Here is a 17,686-nt window from a genome sequence, read left to right on the forward strand (position 1 = left end):
GTCATTTTAAAGTAAAAATCATCAATAAAGTAAAAAGTAAAAATGTTATCAAGCCGACTCGATATAAACCCGGTACCGCATCAAAATATACGTATTTCAAAGACACAAAGGTCATTAGGTTTATCCCTTACTCAACCGTGTCTGTCTGATTAATTAAACGTGTTTACGACCTTTGTAATAGTCGGCTCAAATAATGTAAGACTTACGAGGAGTTGCTCTTTACAGTGCTACACGGTTAGTACTTGATAACTATCAATAAAATGTTATAAACATCGTTGTATGTATAGTCGAAAGTGTCGTTTGTCTAGAGTATAGCTTATAACTTTGTAGATTGTGAAAACCTGGGTTCAATCCCGGGGTCGGGCCAATAAAAAGTTTTAAGTTTGAACGTTGCGTTTTCAACTTGCCTCGGAACGCGTGTTTGTCTTGCACCTGCGGGCCGATTCTGTGCCCCGCATTTTAGACTTCACAGGACTCTTTCCGTTTGTTTGGGATTATGAAAGTAAAGGAGTAAAATGTTATGCTAAGACAAGAAAATGAAACAAGCAGAAACCTGTTAAAGATTAAGTTAAGGGATTTGTTTCTCGATGAAGAAAAAATGTCGCCATTATGATATTTAAGCAAATTTTTATGTGGAGTGAATACTGTATTTGTATTTATGCTAAAAACATTTTTTTTTATTCTGTAATAACGAGCGCGTCTCGACGTTAAGCATAACAGCTTGGCGAGAACTATTTTTTTTTGTTGTAAAAACTTTTTATAACAAATAAAAAAAAAAAAAATGAAATAATTTGAGTTGTCGCACACACTGTAATGTGTTTGCTGGACTCCCCTGGGAACAATCCAGGAGGATATTATCAACATCATCATACAAAATCATTCAACACGCTTAAAACAAAATTATATTTTTAAGTCACAAATAAAATTGTGTCTTAGAATTATAGATTTATTTATAAATAGCCAAATTAAATCGCTCCTCCCCATTTATTAATCTGTATACGTCAAGAAACTAAACTAAGTCAATCACATCACGTTTTTGGCTTTTCTTTGTAATGTAAAAGTGACTTTGATCGTTCTGCCTTACCGCCTAGACGACAAAATCGACCGTTCTGAAATTTAGAACACCGATATTTTATGAAGACGAATATAGACTCTGTTTTGTCTCGATCGAATAGAATTATTAATAATGTGGATTCGAATTGAAAATATCACTGTATTAAATTCCAAAACTATTTTGTCGATAAGATCCTGTGCACAAAATAGATCTTGAAAGATTGTTCCAAATATTTCTCGCAATAATATGAATATTGGTGATGGATGAAATCGTAAAGCAATCGCGATATAATAATCTCATTAAACGAAATAAACATTAAACATATATGAGCATTTTATACTTATATAAAGTATAAAAATCCTAAAGTCATTGAATTAAAAATTAAAAATGTACGCCGGTTTTCATGGGTACGCCACTCCGATGTCCCGGGTTCGATTCCCGGCCGAGTCGATGTAGAAAAAGTTCATTAGTTTTCTATGTTGTCTTGGGTCTGGGTGTATGTGGTACCATCGTTACTTCTGATTTTCCGTAACACAAGTGCTTTAGCTACTTACATTGGGATCAGAGTAATGTATGTGATGCTGTCCAATATTTATTTATTTATTTATTATAGCGTGTTCTATGATAAATCGGTCGGTCAGAAATTACGTGATGCCTTGGATGCCTAGATATCGAACAAAATGCAGCGATAAATTGTTAGACTGTTACAAACACTTTTGTTATGTAATTATAATTATATTTTATTGTTACGGTTTAGGTCGGACAACTAAGGGAAGTGTACGGTTAAAAAAATATACATACTTATATGTATATATTAAGGGAGGATTGAGGTGAATCATATCCTATTTTGGCTTGTTCGGTTTTAACATATTTTATTATTAATTAGTATATGCTACATATTAATCAATTTTTACCTTTTTTATGTTTAACATTAAAATATATCAATAAAAAAAACGATAATTTGTTTTAATTTTTTACAATTAAAAAGTTAGGGAGCATCCATTACGAGTTTTATTATGAGCTATCACGCGTCAATGAGAACGAGTTTTTGTTCTATTTTAGATCTAACGTATATATTAATTACATTCATATATAGTTATTCTGGAAGAACAAACTCGAAACTCACCGTAGACCACATTCGTCAAATGTAAAAAAGTAATTAATCACAACATTAAAACGCATAAAAATACACGGTTTTTAACATTTTATAAGTATGAGGCGAATTCAGTCTTTATAAAATATCAAAGCCGGCTTTACGGAATCAAACAATATATCCATATGTTTTATATATTTAAAAGCATCCTCTTCTCATAAGTAGAAGGTGAATTAAAATAATAATGACAACGTTTTCAACGAATTTTGTGCACGGCCAATCTCAATGATTAAGCCTTCTGTCCTGAATATATTAAAATACACAAGTAAGTACGTAAACGAACCTAGAATCTGTATTTATTTAATTTTAATATCTATAAAAATATACTTCAGCACACAAGTCCTTAAATATATACAAAAATATATCTTTTTGTAATATATATATATATATAAAATATACTTAAAGATTTACATTTAAAAAATATTATATTCTTATAAGAAAATCTTCCATGCAGCTAATTTTAACAAACTCGAAAGTACAACCTAAATGAGTGTATAATATAGTAAAATATGAGTTCATACAAATGATTATTGAACTTCAATATATATATATATGTAGTTTTTCTTACCGAATTTCTAGACACTGAGGCCTGCTGTTAGATATCGTAGCGAACAGGTGCACGGTATATTCCCTTACCGACATGCTTAGTTAAGATGGATATCCGGCACGACCGGCGGAGATCAGGCGCAGAACCAACGGATTTACCAGATTTCCGAGACACGGTAACCGTATCGACTCACTAACCCAAGCTGATTAATTTAATCTTTTTTTACAAAATCCAATTTTAATGATTTAATTACGTCATGTCCTAATTTGCTAATTTTATAGTTTAATTTTATAATGTAACTTTAATTGTATTCATTTTGTATGCGTGTTACGTTGTGAGCAGAATAAAAAAAAAAATTAACATCTGTCAGATGGTTACGTTTTGTAAGGAGCATATTTATCTAGTTATAGAGTGTCTATTAATGTTGTGTTATATATTATCTACAGGATAGAAATTCCTACAGAATTGGTTTGATGTTATTCAAATGATCCCAACGACATTTTAAAAAAGTTTACTCACATTTTAAATATTAAAATATACGACTTAATGTTATTAACAATAAAAAATGATTGTTTAACATAGTATAGAATATTAGTGTTTATATAATATATTTAAATAATCAAAAGTGTATTTTAAGTTAAGTTAAGGAAAATCGTTTTATTGGTAAATAAATAAATGTTATTTTTTTATTATTATCAAATAATAAAATAAGCGAAAAGCCAAACCAATAAGGCCAATGAATAAATTACTTACAAGAATTCGTTTTTCAATTTTATTTCACTTCATTCCTTTGGGACTTATAACGTATTTTTATTTCTTGCCTATTTTTAAACACTTTCAACAACTTAAACTTAAATATATTTTTTATATAAATTCGCCTTGACTTGAACCCAGGTCCTTAGGATATGCATTTTTATAAGATAGTTATATATACTAGATCAACGAGGCACCAGTTACCTAACCTAACCTAACAAACACATCCTTTAAAATAATAAAATATATCATTTATTTTGTTATTATACTTATTGCTGAGGCATTTGTGACGTATACTACAATTTCGATGTACTTTTCATTAGTAATTTAGTATCCATTTTCACCCGACTCCTTTTTTGTCGACGTCAACATAATATTCCGTTGAAAACACACACAATAGTTTTCGTAACATTATTCGGGTTAGCGAGAAACCTAATCATACACATAATATTATATATACCGAGGTATAAAATTCGTATACAAACTTTTAAACTCAATAAAACCGATGTCAGAGTTTGTCGACGAAATTCACACACATTTTAATTCAGGAGAATTTCCCGTGCTCCGAAGGCTCTTTTTCGATTGATCAATGTAAGAAACATTTGAGATATACACAATTATAGCGTATATAGGAGTTTTGGGCGAAGGGACGAAGTATTTCGAGGGGACGCTACCCGGGCTTAGAAATAGAGACGGCTGTAATATTATTATAGATATTCGATATTTCGAGCGTTCGTTAATGTTTTTGAAAATTTATTAAAAATATAATTTTAATCAGCGTTCATACTTGACAGTAAACATCGATCGATCCAATTAATTTTAACGCAATCTTATATTGTTATTTAATTAACACGTATATTTTGCTTAGTTATGTTGCAGCTTTTGGTTTATGTTAAAACTAAATTAGTGTTTTGCAATATCAGTTGCTGAATACTGAAGTTTCAGTTCATTAGCTACGTTCAGTTCGCAATTAATTCAAAACATTTGAGTGATACGTGCGCACACAGCAATCAAAACATAATACAACAACTAAATAATAATAATACATATGTATATACTATCTGCTGCAGATTTCTAGTCAGACGCGGCGTTTAAATGGCAACGTGGATGATAAAACAGAAATAAAAACCTCTAATGGGTGCGTTAGGGAGGCTATATCGCAGCAGCCCGAGCTTATACGCATAGGGCGGTAAGGTGTCGGCAAACGTAGCTATAAAACTCGGTACGTCACTATAAGCGAACTTACTTGAATCCAACGGAGCTGCGGAACGCTCGGAGCGTTCAGTCGGTTCTCGCGACTACCAGCGGTAAAACGCGTTAGGCTCGGGACTCTCGCCGAACCCAAAACTTCGCGCTCATCAATAAACAAACATACCTCCGCCGTGTCTTTCATTACAGAAAGGTCAAACGCCCCGCGGTATGGACTGAATAAGTTCAATTATTCGTAAATATGACGGTTGAGACCGTTTTAAAAATTTATTTTATGTTCAAAATCTACAAACAGTGAAACTTCATCACCGCAGTCATCACCGATTAAAGGTATGTTTTTATTCTAATGTATATTTATATAAGCGCTGCGAAAATGTATTGAAAATTTGCGACTGTTTACAACAAGTTCTAATTATATGTAAAAACTTTTTCGAATACTTTCGCGAGACACAAATAAATTGTGTTTGCTCTATTATTTGCTTTGAAATTAAAATTATATGGTCTTAAATTAAATACGACGTGAATTACAGTACTTTTGCGAGAGCAGTTTGTAAAATAGGAATCCGCGTCTGATAACTGTGATTTAGACGTCTAAAACTTTTGGGCGACGGAAAGAACTCCTATAAAGATTATTTAAAATTAAATGACATTTTATTCTTTAATATTTGAATTTTATTTTGGAATATATTACAGTCATTTTAGATTCCACAAGATACATATCTTTAATATCTGTAATGCGATCGTTTACATATATATAAATATAGAAAAAAAATTCCATACACTTTTGTTCCGAATAGAAAAGTTAAAATAATTTCTAATGCTGCTTATGCGATCCATTTTTTTATTATCTGACACGCGCACCGCGAACTTTTCATTCTAAGTCCTTAAATATATAGAAATATGAATTAAAAATAGTTACTGTATAAATCACAACCGCGTGGAATGGTGGCAAGAATGCTAGCAGCAGTTGAATAGGTTGAATTGAACCTAAAATACTAAGTATATAATTATCCTGTTTGTTAAATATGTTTCATGTCGTTATTTAGAAATAAATTTTATAAGTCCTGTATGTACTATTTAAATTAATTTCACTTTTACCGTAGATTTGTTGCGGCATTTTAGGTGTCTTCTTTAATTAAATATTGTCGTAAATATTTATACGCTAAATATTTTAAATACGTGCTCGATTTAGCTCATTTAAAACATTTTATGTTCCTTATTAATTACAAGTTCGAAGTTCTTTTTTTATGTAAGCTAATATTTAGATTATTAAATAAGGCTGGGTTTGTAGCAATGGAACTATTCCACGAGAAGTGAAGCGTCGTTATCTACACGCAAAGTGGTTTCAGATAGTATTTGAATAAAAAAATGTAAACGTGTACATACTATAATAATATCAACAGGCTTAAATCTTCATTGAACGAGACCACTTGATTCATTTTTTCTCGATACAAACGCGCAAAAGCAAAAAAATGTTCGTTCGTTCAATTTCATTTCATTTCTATTCATTGAAAAATATGTCTTATATGTTAACAGTTAGAGCTTATTTTTGTTGAATCGTAATAAACATGAAAAACAATGAAATATACATTGCGGCACATGACGGACATTAGTTACTACTTAAAATAATAAATCGATATAATATATACACAACTATTACGTTATTTTGAAAACAAAATTTACGAATATTTCGAACGAGTTCCAGAATTTCTCAATACAAAGATTTTTACCCCTAATCTTCGAGTAACTGCAATGAGGTCCTTAAATATATCTATATATATTTGCAGCTACTATAATAATAGTATAAACTAGTTATGTAATAAAAGCTCCTTCGAGCTTAACTGTGCTAAATGTTAGAGCACCATTTACTTGAATACCAAAATTGATACCAAGTGTTCCGGGCGCAGTGGGTTGAACCGGTTTTTTATGTCATGACGTACGTGTAAACGGACTAGGAAATGTATCACCTCTGACATACCGTAAGAAAATACGAATCATTCCTCATCACCAATACGCATTCGAAGGGAATTAAGACGTTCCCAAGGTTGGTTACATTGTCAAGAAGCAATAGTTAGTACTGTTTTGTTCCGGTTTGAAGATTGAGTAAGGTAAATTAACTACTGACAGAGACCTGTTGGCCTTCTTCTGTTTGGCGGTAGAATATTATCTGTAAACCTACCCAGACCGGCTTGCACAATGCCCTACCAACAAGTAATGATATATTTTCTATAATCATTCTCAACAAATGAAACGCTACCTGACGCCAACATATTTTTTAATCCGGCTGGTAGATAATAAAATTCGCAATCAAAGAAACTCAACTGCTTATATACAAAGTACTAGTCGCCGACGGGTTCACTCGCGTTTTAGGGGTCGTTCGTAACTATTATTTGAGTTTAAGCTCGCTTCATACCAAATTTTCATCAATCTCAAATCAGTGGTTTGGGCGTGTAATTTCAAAGTTTCTTTTTCAGCCTCTTCGACATTTAGAACGTTTTTCGCGAATCCATAATGAATGTCATAGATTATTCAAGCTCTCGACCAATGATGTCGCGTCGGAGCGAAGTCAAATGTTATTTATCACTTATGGTTGGAATAGACTATAGATATCAGATATCCAATTTTAAATTATATAATATTATGGATAACGAATATATGCTTCAAATTATTGATATGAGTTGAGTTTTTTCAGACATAGCTTATTCAGTCAACGTAGTCGGAGAGTACAATGTCGGTGCGGGCGCTTTTCAGGCGATGGCTTCCAAAACAATAACAGGCACACAAAAACTTCGTACGTCAAATTGTTAGCCGTCCACAATGCCTAGAGATTAATCTGGATCAGTATTATGTTTAGATATTTGTTTTGTTTACACGATTAATCAAATACGGATTTGGGCGTACGGTGAACGAACTACGAATGGATAGCATGACTTTGTCATGATGGTGATGTTCTATCGGCCGATTTTGACAACATACTTCCCAATGGAACTGACCAGTTGAACTATCTAAACTTCGAGCTGACCGGAATGAATTCAGGCGCAGAATCAACGACGTGCTTTACGAGGCACTATGTCTATCAATTTCTGGATTTCAGGCTGCTATTGAGAATTTCTTGTTATATGAACCCAATTTTTTTTTGGCCTGACCGTTATAAACCCTTGGCTTTCGGATCTAAAGTTAATAAGATATCTACTAGAAGAACGAAACATTTATGTCGACGTGATAAAGACTATATTATTATTATTTAAAAAAAAAAAAAAACATGCGGTTTTTGTAGTTCCCCGTGTAAAGTCGGAACACTTAGCTAGTTAAATACCCAACGGTTCAACCTAACGACTCTCTAACATGCGAACTTTTATAAAGAATTTTTGTAAGCGCCTGTACATTTTATAAAGAGCTATAATGTTTTATATATTATATCTATACTAATATTATAAAGCCGAGAATATATCTGTCTGTTACTGTTCACGGCTAGACCACTGAACCAATGTTGATAACATTTGGTGCGACGTGAGTGAGTGAGTGGGTGGGCAGGTGTACGTGTGTTTCAACCCATGAGTGAATTTGTAGATTGAGGGTTGTATGCAAGTTCTTTAAAGATATTTAAATCAAATCAAATGAACAATATTCAAGTAAAGTTTATAATAAAGTATTTATGAATCGTAAATATTTCAACTCTACTGCTGCTTCGGAAAGCGGCCTCCAGCGAGAAGAAACGGCAAGAAACTCGCATAGTTTTTCTTTAAGCCATATTTATTAGTCCATAAGCCCTGTGATTGCGCCCGAGCCTAAATCTAGACGTTTTTTTTTTCAAAACGTATTATTTTAAAATAATAATAAGATTTGTTGATTAATTAAGTATAATTTTTTTTTTATTTGTTAAATGATAAATTGATTATATTTGCCAGTAACTAAAATTAACGCGGGCGATGCAGCGGGTTCAACTAGTATCATATATTTTACGCAACGCATATGTTTGGGAATAATTTGAATATAAAACATGTCATTGTTTTGTAACTATTCCAATAAAACTATTAACGATACACTAAAAAAATTCATAGATACTCTAAGCGTAAAATTTTTCATCGATTTTGATCCGCCTAAACAGTATTTTAATATAATTGAAGGTACATAAATAAATGCAATAAAAATGTCCCGGATCAAATTTTGCTTCTTAAAATATTTCCATTTCAACGAAATGATCAACTTTATTTTTCGAAAATCGTAAACTATAATGAAAGAGATTTAAATTCATTTAATATCCGTGTTGACCAATTAATAGTTGTATTCAAAGAAATCGGACCAGGTTTATGCATTTTATAAACTGTCTCTCTTCTTGAATCACTGTGTGTAAAATGATTTACGTGCTGTGTCTTTAACACGTAAATCATATCATACTATAAGGTGCCTATATAGTTTTTTATCTTTTTTATCTTACATTAACAGCCTTTAAATTTCCCACTGTTGGGATAAGGCCTCTCCTTTTGAGGAGAAGGTTTGGAGTATATTCCACCATGTTGCTATATTGCGAGTTGGTGAATACACATGTGGCAGAATTTTGTTGAAAATAGACACATGCAGGTTTCCTCATGATGTTTTCCTTCACCGCCGTGTGATTACAAAATAAGAACAAATTAAGCACATAAAAATTCAGTGGTGTTTGCCTGGGTCTGAACCCGCAATCATCGGTTAAGACGCGTTCTAACCACTGGGCCATCTCGGCTCGACGTATAGCTTTCGTAAACTTATAATCAATAGATTTTCGGGTTATTGCATTTATTAATAAATAAAATGGTACGATATAAATTTTATTTAAAACATAGCACTCTGGAATAATATAGTTTTAGACGAGTGTTTTTTTTTTGGTATTGTTTAATTAGTTCCTGAGATGAACCCGTACATACAGACAAATAAATTTTACCTCCTTATAACATCAAAGATTAACGCTGCATCAAATACCTCAGATATCATACAAAAGATAATTTTATCAAGACTTATTTTAAGCAAGGCGAGAACGCAATAAAAATAAAATAATATTGTTATTTATTGATATTATGGCAATTTGTTGCTGTAAAAAGTAATAATGTAGTTTTTAAATGAAATTTATGAATGTTTAACGTATTTCTTAACATTTCAATTTGAAAATAGAACTTCGTAATTTATAATAATCCCAGAGTAACGTGAAACTCGAATAAAAAAAGTGTCCGATGTCCGGCTAACGTAATTGATGATTCGATGCATAGGCTAGCCTAAGCGTGCATTTCAGGTAAATATTTTTGCTCATACTCATCGACTGCGCAAATGACTGCGCAAATAACTACTCTTTAAAATTAGCCGTCGTATACGAAATTAAGACATTATCATAACACTTTTGAAATATTAGAGCACCTTAAATGTGAACATTTGTAATCTTATTTATAATATGTATATCATATATCTGTGCACAGATATAGCATATTGGTGCCACAGTGGACGGATACGAATAATACGGCTTTGATTTGTTTTACTAATACGACTAATACCGCAAAAATTTAAACGGAGGTAGAGAACCTCCTTTTAAATTCTAAGTAAGGATTTAAAACGAAGTTTAATCATTTAAGTCCCCAACATTTTCTCACTTAAATATAACTTTCTTTATCATTTCAATATATATAACTAGCGACCCGCCCCGGCTTTGCATGGATGCATTTTATTAATAAAGAAAATGATAAAGACTTATGTAGCTTTCTATCTGAGAATAAATACTAGAATTAGATAATAAGTTCGTCCGAAGATTAACCCCCCCCCCTTTCATACAAACAAACAAACTGTACTTCTTTTAAATATACTATACTAGCGGCCCGCTCCGACTTCACACGGGTGCAATGCTTATACTAAATATACTACAAAATGTCTTTATATACAACCTTCAGAGTTTTTCAGTCATTAGACAATACAAATCGCAATGTCCCTGAATTTTAAATCTGTAATATCTTCGAAAATATTAATTAAAATGACATGCTGTAATAGTCGATATTGGTCTATATTAAATGCACAATAATTTTAGCTACTTAATTGGATAAGGATGAATGCTGTACTGCTTAAAATCGCTTTGCAAAAAAGCCATTATTTATAGTAAAAAGTAAAGGATACAAAATTACTGGTTACTGCTGGTTATCCCTGAGAGATAGACATATGCCATCGCGGAGTTTTTTGGAGACTTTTTTAAGGTCTACAATATGCAATGAAATGTGTATATATAAGATTTAAAGCATTTAATACAGTTGTAATTTTTTCATGGTAACGTAAATTAACATTACACACACACACACACAGCAAAATAGTATAAATTTTTCAATCGAATATATTAAATAAAATGAAGTATAACATTAATTTTTATATATAAATTTCATAACGGTGTTAAATATTAAAAAATATTGAAACATGGACTGCAGATATTAAATAGCAAACGGACGTCAATGTTCATTCATTGAAAATTCATATTCCACTTTATATATAGTTGGCACAATAGATAGGCTATAAATGACGCAACGGGACTGCTTGGACCAGTTCGAATTGACTATTGAAGTTGACAGTTGAAGTTTTAACCAAGTCTGAAATAATTAGCAGCCTGTAAATTTCCCACTGCTGGGCTAAAGGCCTCCTTTCCCTTTGAGGAGAAGGTTTTTGGAGCATATTCCACCACGCTGCTCCAATGCGGGTTGGCGGAATACTCATGTGGCAGAATTTCGTTGAAGTTAGACACATGCAGGTTTCCTCACGATGTTTTCCTTCGCCGCCGAGCACGAGATGAATTATAAACACAAATTAAGCACATGAAAGTTCAGTGGTGCCTGCCTGGGTTTGAACCCGAAATCATCGGTTAAGATGCACGCGTTCTAACAACTGGGCCATCTCGGCTCCGGTCTGAAATAAACTTCATCCAGATAAAATTTTTTTTTTATTAAATTAGCTTAACCTTATTATGATCGACTGTCGGTTAGTCGTTTTTTATAGAAGATATTTTTATATAGTCGTCTCGTATCATAAATTATAAAATCTACCTAATGCAGTATTCTCATAACAATAGCTAAAGCGTTACAAGTTGAGATTTAAGTGTAAGCATCGGCGACGCTCTTTACTCTTGTAGCCATGGTAAATAATAGAGCGAGACAGATATACATTTAAAAGAACATAAAATGTACTAAAACTATTTTACAAAAGCTGAAATGCGGACAAGTCGACTGTCAGTATGGAAAATAATGAACTCAACGATGTATTACCATTACAGAACCACCCAAGCCTTTGCGTTAAATCTTGATATGAGAAAACGGTTAATTAATTTGACCAGTACTAGTACCTTCGTATCCAAATTTAGGAGGCCGACATTACCGTCTGTGCCCAACAGTGGGACAGTTGCCGGTTGTTGCTTAAATTATATTTACCATTTATTGCGTATGTCATTTGATAAAACAATCGTATATTTTAATCATATTCGAATTGTGCTTTATTAACATTGAGTTTAACGAGATATTTTGTGTCGTCATCATACATAATAACTCTTATTGTAGAATGTATATTATTTAATTTTATTATACCAGCTTGGGTGATTATGTTTTAATTTCAAACATTTCAGTTTTTATTTATAAAATCAACAGTCAATTAACAATATGCTCATTACACGCGTTGCGTACTAAATTTTCATTAATCCGTTTTTAACCCGTATATTTATTAAGTGTTCTAATGTAAATTTGTTTATTATAAGGTCTTATGATTATGAATAAAAAAATAAATATCTTTTGACGTTTAATGTGGAAAACAGAACGTGGTGTAATCGATGTTACAATTGATCGGTGCGACGTGATTGCTCACTGTGAAATGAGTTCTGTTGCGTTTTCACTGAAACCGTCGGCAAATTGTATGTTTGCAAATATTTGTATTATCACTAAATACATTTTATTAATGTATGTTGTATTTACAGAAACTTTTGTTTTGTGTTGGCAACACTATACTAGATCTATTGTAACAAAGTCACATGAAAAATCTGAGAATGTAATTTTAATGATCATTGACAATGTAATTGTTACATAATGATACATTTTTTAATTAAAACAAAATATGAGATATTGAAGTTCTTCGAAGACACGATGTACATTGTATTACAAACGATCCAAATTCCAGTAAAATACATTTACATATTGAAATTACAAAAACAATACAGTCAATTTTATAGTCTTAATTAAATCTTAATACATAATTTCAATAATAGCTTTTACTATTTTTTTAAATATTTATAAATCATCCATGTTTCTCGTCTAATTTAACATAAATCAGTAGAAAGATAAAACTTCAAATTTACATAAAGGTTGCTATATTAGATGTAAATTTTTCTATCCCAGATTTCAACAAATTGATAGAACGTTTTTTTGGAGAAGTAGTTTCAGTCAATATTTGTAAGCTATACTTGTAATGTAAAACCTCGATCAGACAGGATGAAAAGATTTCGTATATACAGTCATGTTATAAGTCAAATAATATTACGTTGGCATTCAGACATTAGGCAAACAGTTATTCTGTCGTTTACAATATTAGTACGGATATATTTACCCAATTGGGCAGTGGAGTTCAAATGGGAATTGGTCTGTCCAGTAACTTGTTACCTCTTAAATCAGACTTCTGAGTGTAAATATTAACATATGCCGAGAACATATCGAAATGAAGGCGGGTTAATTGAAGTTACTCCTGTAACTTGTTTGACTGATATGAACTTAATAAGTCTTGTCTAGATTACTTTACACTTTACATGCATTAACTGCCTGTAAATTTACCACTGCTGGGCTAAGGCCTCCTCTCCCTTTGAGGAGAAGGTTTGGAGCATATTCCACCACGCTGCTCCAATGCGAATTGGTGGATACACATGTGTAAAATTACGTTGAAATTAGACACACGCAAGAGATGAATTATAAACACAAATTAAGCACATGAAAATTCAGTGGTACTTGCCTGGGTTTGAACCCGAAATCATCATGCGGGCCTCCAACACCTAGAGGGGGTTCTCGGGGTACTGAGACCCCCACTCGTTCTAACCCCTGGTCCAAGTCTAGATTACTCAGACGCTACTTGACACGATTGGATATTACATTGATAAGTATTTTATTTTAAAATTATTCATTTATTAATAAAAGACCATTATAATAAGCAACATTATTCTTTTCAATTTTACAACTCGTAACAAAACCTTATAGAATTTCCATAAAAAACACTTTCATTGTTTTCTCTGACACACTCTACATCTGTATTTACTAGTGAGTACGTCCCATTTATTTTACGTTACGATCCATAATAATAACTCGGAGATCAACCACGTAATGTTGATCGAAATGATATTTTGTTTAACAATAAGTAGCATTAAATTAATTTGATCGATTATTCGTACTTAATGAATAAATAAATACAGATTATTGATTATCAAATTTATTGTTTAAGTAAAATGTGACTTTTATAATTTAATAAAAATAGTTGTAGTCTGATATACAGATGTCCTTTCGGGTAGTCCTTATTTTTACTTCGTATTTTACTAAGAAACGACTGAGTACACGAAAATTTAAATAAACAAAAAATGTTTATCTTCTCAAGACCTGCATGTTTCATAGATACAATTAATCTCAAGATCAGTATTTATTACAATAAACGTGAAAATGATAAATCTTATATTTGACCTCGAAAATGTAAGCTACAAGTATTTTGATCATTTTCGTTATCAGTGCGTAAAATATATACGAATTCAGAACAATTGGCGGTGTGAGCTGACAAGGAGTTGATCAACTTAAATTGCTATCTAAACTTGTCGGGACACTGCGTCCATAATCTTTTTATACTAAACCATACTTAGTACTGACATTTAAAGCAATTAAAGTATTATTTATGTACTAATTACGTACTAGTTATCGCCTGCGTTTTAAGGGTGGCTTAGGTTTGGTTCGTCAGGCATTAAGCAGTAGCCTATGTCCTTTCTTAGAGTTCCTAAATTTCATAACTACGTTTCAGTGGTTTGCCGTGAAAAAGCAACAGACAGACAGAGTTACATCCGCATTTATAATATTAATATAGATTTACTTGATACCTAAAATCGAGTTACAAGAACAAGCGTGTGCGTCTCTTAGTGAGAGACTAATGACCGCAAATAAATAGGTGAAGTTCAAGCGCTGCCCAGCCGATGACGCATCCCCATGTCCGACACAATGTTAACTCTCTGTTCCTGTGTTTTGCAATGCAATTTTTTATACTTTTGCTTTATTCGTTATCGCAGATAGCCGTCAGTGTTTGAAGAAATCAAGTTTTTTTTTGTATATTATATTTTATTTTATATGTCATAGAATAAAAGTTGTAGCTTATTATGGTAGTAATATAGTTCTACGAGGTCCACAAATAGTCCGGTTTTACGTGAATGTTTGTACAAAGAGATTCACCTCGAAACAGAGCTTGCATGGTTAATTTTTTTTCGTTCTTTATATTTTTCTAACGTAATATTCCTAACACAGAGAACATATATAACTTTTCTCATCTTATTTTCTAATGTGATAGTACAAAACTCTCTCGACGCGAGTTCGACTAGCACTTGACCGTTTTTTTTTACATACTTATACGTTTTTTTAATATATATCAAACATCATAGAAAAGAAAAGGGGGGTTTATAGCTATTAAATGGTGGTTAATTTTCCCGTCTGCCATTCCGCCGTGAATAAGAAAATGCATTAGTAATTATCGTATGAATCCGGACACTTAATTTCAGTCTATACACATGAAGTCTATACAAATGATGTCACGTCAAACAAATTGATTTATACAAACGATCTATCTGCTTCGTCGGGTTTTGACTAATATCTATTATTAATTATTATCTATGTTACGTCATCACAAATTCAAAATGGCAGGTATTCTACCTCCGCCATTTTGAATTCATTTTGAATTTTGAACTCTCATGTCTATACCTTATACAGATAATATTTTGTACTTGAAATAAAAATAAGATGACCTCGTTTCGTATAAATTATAATATTTAAAGTATATTTATAATAATTATTATTGTTTTAATAGTGCCGTGTTATTTTAGCTGAGTAGAATTAAGTCCATTCATCTTAAATCTTTGTGTGTCATAAGAGCCGCTAATTTTATTCTGAGTTAAGCTCCAAGATCTTTATTACTTTGCGTAAGAAACGATATTGTGGTAGAAAAAGACCATCAGGAGCAATCCCATGGGCAAATGAACGCGGCCATTGAAGTCAGCCAGATTTGTTATCCTGCCGTGATATGAAACGCACTGAGCCTAACCATAATCACGCAACTAATACTTAATTAAATTTAAAACAAAATTTGTCATTTTTTTTAGATTTTAAGAATTATGATGATTTACTTCTATGACTAAATACTGAACAGTCATTGGTCCAGTATGGTCTTATCGTTGCGATTAACCAATGAGGGATCAGATGTGCATTATTTCGTCTGAATATATTTAATATCGGGTTATGTAATGGAATTATCATTCAATCTACCTCGAAACTCGAAACGAACAAAGCCTACTTGATTAAGCAGTAATCACTGATCGCCCAAAGGAGTTTTAATATTTTTTTAGAATATGACTGAAGCATTCATAGGTTTCTGAGGCTTAAAACTGTGGTAATAAAATGTATTTATTTATTGAAGACTATATTAATACAACCTTAAAATATGTTGACACTAAAAATAAAATATCTAGAAAATAAAAAAAAATACTATTTACCATTTACTTATGCAAAATAAAACTATATAGAAGCAACACACAATTTTTATAAAAATGTAAATCACAAAATAATTACAAACATTACTCGAATATGTAAGCAATCTTAATATATATATGTATATATATATAAACAAATAAAGTAACTAAATTTATGTATGTCGACTCAGACTGTATGTAGGTGTGGTTGTGCAATAACACTAATCTGTAATATATATGTACATAGACCTGATGATGATCCTGATCACGTCGACATTCTCAAAATAAAATCGCCAACTGCGCAGACCATTATTGCAGTGCACAATTGTGCGCGCAAAAACATGTGCACTCCCTATTCCCTCATTCTCAAATTCCGATGAATGTGCGAATCCCACACGAGATAAGATATAAGCGCAAAGTAAAACGCAATATTACTATAAACGATTAACCCACAAAGCGTGAATTTTTTATTATAAATGAAATAAATATACGTATATATGTATATTATTATTTGTTTGGATATAGTTTGGCGGACGAGCCAATGGGCCACCTGATGACAATGGCTCTGTAAGAGATATGAACCGCTCCATACATCGCCATTGCGCCACTAACCTTGGGTACTAAGATGTTATGTCCCTCGTTTTGTTTTTTTTTTTTATGTCATAGGTGGCAAACGAGCAGAAGGCTCACCTGATGGAAAGTGACTACCACCGCCCATGGACATCTGCAACACCTGGGGCTTGCAGGTGCGTTGCCGGCCTTTCAGGAAATAGTACGCTCTTTTCTTGAAGGTTCCCAAGTCGTATCAAACCCTTGTGCCTGTTACACTAACTCACTCACCCTTCAAACCGGAACACAACAATACTGAGTACCCAGACGGGTTAGATTTTAAGTGGCGCTTCAGAGAGTGTAGAAATTATTATGTTTGTATTTACTTATAATAACATGTACAGAGAAATGACAACAAAGCGCATTTATGGAGTAAATCAGCGAGCGAATATTTAAAAAAAGAACTCGTATAAATAAAATATTGCAGAAATTATGTGTCTAAATCGTGGACCTTAATTCGGATATTCGGAAAACATTGAGTTCTCGCATTTTTATTTCATGACATACTTCGAGTTTGAGGAAAATATCACGAGGGAACTTACACGTGTCGGATGATATTTTGCCACATGAAACCAATTCCGTGGCAGGGTTCTGTTCGGCCGAGTGAACATTTATGGTTTGTTAATG

The 17,686-nt window shown here is 32.3% G+C and overlaps 1 protein-coding gene across 2 annotated transcripts in view; it reads left to right on the forward strand.

Moving 5' to 3' along the window:
* The first annotated feature begins 4,758 nt into the window (after positions 1–4,758).
* The window catches only part of LOC113403989 (uncharacterized), a 177,649-nt gene continuing 164,721 nt past the window's right edge, over positions 4,759–17,686 (forward strand). For both annotated transcript variants that reach the window (XM_064220259.1, XM_064220260.1), the window contains exon 1: positions 4,759–5,046. The gene's annotated coding sequence lies outside the window, so the exon portion shown is untranslated. The remainder of the gene's footprint in view (positions 5,047–17,686) is intronic.

Source organism: Vanessa tameamea, chromosome Z (assembly GCF_037043105.1).
Source record: "Vanessa tameamea isolate UH-Manoa-2023 chromosome Z, ilVanTame1 primary haplotype, whole genome shotgun sequence".
NCBI classification, from domain to species: domain Eukaryota; kingdom Metazoa; phylum Arthropoda; class Insecta; order Lepidoptera; family Nymphalidae; genus Vanessa; species Vanessa tameamea.